This window comes from Varroa jacobsoni, unplaced genomic scaffold, assembly GCF_002532875.2.
Source record: "Varroa jacobsoni isolate VJ856 unplaced genomic scaffold, vjacob_1.0 scaffold_1359, whole genome shotgun sequence".
Lineage (NCBI taxonomy): Eukaryota > Metazoa > Arthropoda > Arachnida > Mesostigmata > Varroidae > Varroa > Varroa jacobsoni.
This window is the reverse complement of record NW_019214261.1, coordinates 39,226-42,153: the sequence shown is the minus strand read 5'-3', so window position 1 is coordinate 42,153 and position 2,928 is coordinate 39,226. Positions and strand designations below refer to the sequence as shown.

Below are 2,928 nucleotides of genomic sequence, written 5' to 3'. Positions count from 1 at the left end.
CCGGATTTTTCGTGGATCTAGGAAGAAGACTTGGTGTCGACAATTCTCCTCCTTCGTATGTTTTTTATTTTCTTATTCTATCGGAATTATTTACGAAAATAGACTGATGGTTGCTGTAGTTTTTAATGTCATCTCCTGAATTTTGATTTTATCTTCCAGGGTTGAGATGGACAACTTTCGTTATAACTATGATGTGTTCTACAAGGCTTCCTCTGACAAACAGCTGTCCTGTAAAAAAAAATAGAGTTATTTTAGTATAACATTATTGGGTTGCTTGGTCTATTGAATCCTGGTATCAAACATTACTCCCGTCTGGAGAGGCCTAGCGGCTCTGATTCTCTAACCAACACACATTGACCCACAATTCACCGCCTTTTCTTTAGGCAATAATGATCATGTGTCCTATAATTAATGTGCCACACACAAAAACGATTAATAAAATACGGGTCATTAGGAAATAATATGTATCAAGGCAACTGCTAGTGGGTCCAGATGCAGACTTTCCCCTGTTGGAGTTGCTCTTGCCTTTTTGCCGGTCGAGAGACCTTTTCGTTCTCGTAGCTTGACCCCGTTTCGTCCAGCGCTTGGCCTTAGCCTCATTCTTTCTTGTTTAGTTCCTAAAGATGCTAGCAGTGTCATGAAACATTTTGTGCTTAGGGCTGCGCAGTCCTTACAACCACAAAACACCCATGTGTGACCTTTAAAGCTGCGACCCATACAGAGCCCAACACAAAAGACCCCATCTGTATTGTTGTACCAGCATGATAAGGCAATTTCAACACTAGTATGCCACGCAGACGAAACGTATTAATTAGTTTGATTTTTTTTTGGTTTTAATAGAGTAATACATATCTAATATGGTCTCTTGATTTGTCCGACTGGTCCTACTTAACCCCTAGATAGAAAAGAAAGGCCATAACGCATGTGTCTTCTATGTTAGAGAGATTACTGCTAGGGGATATTTATCCTATCACTGTATCGATGTACCATACTGAGTCAACATGCTTAATAACGTGCAATCATTGAAAAGTGGCATATTTAATAGTAATAATAAATATACTATTGCGATAATGAGCACGCAAAGGTTAAGTATGGTGTACTGAAGCTTCGATGTGAATGCTAGTTCGATCTTCCAAACAGATGTTAATCTTTGAGTTTTCCTTAACCTCAAGTCCGTTGATTGAGGGTTGTTGTTATCGTATCATTCCGGTTTCTGCCCAAGACTTTGACTGGCCTCGCTGATCTGTGCCTAATGTGGCCTTATCAATATAATCTATATATCAAAAACACGCAAACTAAATTTGGACAAGGCAGGAATCTAAGTATCTTATAATACTTAGATTTATACTAATTATTTAAATGAATTCGTTTTACTACAACAGATGTCGAACGTAGCATTGAGCATCTTGGCTGTCTACTGGAATGTAGAATGATAACGTTGGGAGTGATTTACTGTCCATTACTATGCCCATGAATAAAAACAACTAGTTCTCACAATTGTGTACGTTTTACGCGTGCGTTTTGTTATTAATATTGTTACTTAATGTTAATGAGCATGTCAGAGTAGTTAATCCGGTCGCTAAAGAAAAGTCTTTTTATGTCGCTACCGTGGCATCCAAACTATTGACCAGGTTTGTAAAGCTTGCCTTACTGTACACTGTAGCAGAAACAAATGCCCGTTTAAGCACATCAATATTGTATTCCTTCAGTCATCTATCTTATATCGCGTGTGGTAATAATGAGAATTATATCGGAGACAACTCTGGCCAAATCAGGCCGAACTAGGCACATCCAAATCTCCCGAGCGGATTTGCTGTTTGCCTTGGGTGAATCGCTAATGATCATAATGAAAGCTATCCTTGTACGCTGGACTGAGGTCCCTCAGTCAAGTCGCTGATCTCGTCGACGTCACCTCTTGAACAGATCCAGCTGCCATTTACGGCGGATGCTGAAAAGGACAATCCCAGAACCGTTCCTGCTCATCACAGCAATGTACCCGCAGTTCGGGACTAACTGAGGCGCGTCATCACAAGGCAGCCTTCGTAGAGGAGTACCACTGTTGCTAAAGTAGATCATATTGTTGGAAGCGGCGTTCATGTGTTTTTAGCAACTTGCGAAGCTTTTGCCGATCAGGTTATTGCCACTTAATTTGGGTGCTAAAATAAATGAGTTACTTTTACCTCCGGCACTGAAGCAAAGCATTGTTTCCAACGGTTGGCCGTACGCTCAGTACGAAACGACCCGCTTTTCAACCCGGATCACCTCACGCATCTTTCGATTTAGTAAGCAAATACGTGACCGCTATACGATTGCCGGAACAGTAAACAATTCAACATTTTTTCGGTATGTTCTTTGTTTGTATGCTTAGCGTTCAATGTGTTTGGATAGAGTGAACCCCTCGTATATGAAGTTTTGATACGTTGCTGCAAAGATGCATTTTCAAGGGTGCTAGTGATTATGTCTGACTGAGAATTTTAGTCTATGATGAAGAAGACCTTAGCACTGAATTCGACTAATGGCTTAAAGGTCATTATAATTCATCTAAGACTACTATAATAGGTATATGAAATGTAAATACTTGAAGACTTCAGATTAGTTTTGATATGCGTGTACCTTGAAACCATTATAGACCAGAATTTACCTACTGTAGTGTTACTTATTTTGGAAACGTATTCTAAGGTCGTTTTTCGCTCACATATCTTATTTTTTTTTTTAAATTTATTAAATGTTTTTAATTTGCCTGGCTGCCAGTGTGAATCGAAGTGTCTAACCATCGGTTTCAAGCCTGTTCCTAAGCTCAGAATTTAGATAGGTTACCATTACACCGTTACGTTTCTTATTAACTAAAAAGCATTCTTAAATTCGTCTTATCATTTAGTTGGATAAAAGTATATTTTTTCTAAATAAATATCTATATAATAATATAGT

At 38.8% G+C, this 2,928-nt stretch overlaps 1 long non-coding RNA gene across 1 annotated transcript in view; it reads right to left on the bottom strand.

Annotated features, from left to right (window-relative positions):
• Positions 1–2,928, bottom strand: part of LOC111269172 (uncharacterized) — a 17,200-nt gene continuing 14,272 nt past the window's right edge. The window contains exon 2 of the long non-coding RNA XR_002685631.2: positions 1–228. This is a non-coding gene — a long non-coding RNA (uncharacterized LOC111269172). The remainder of the gene's footprint in view (positions 229–2,928) is intronic.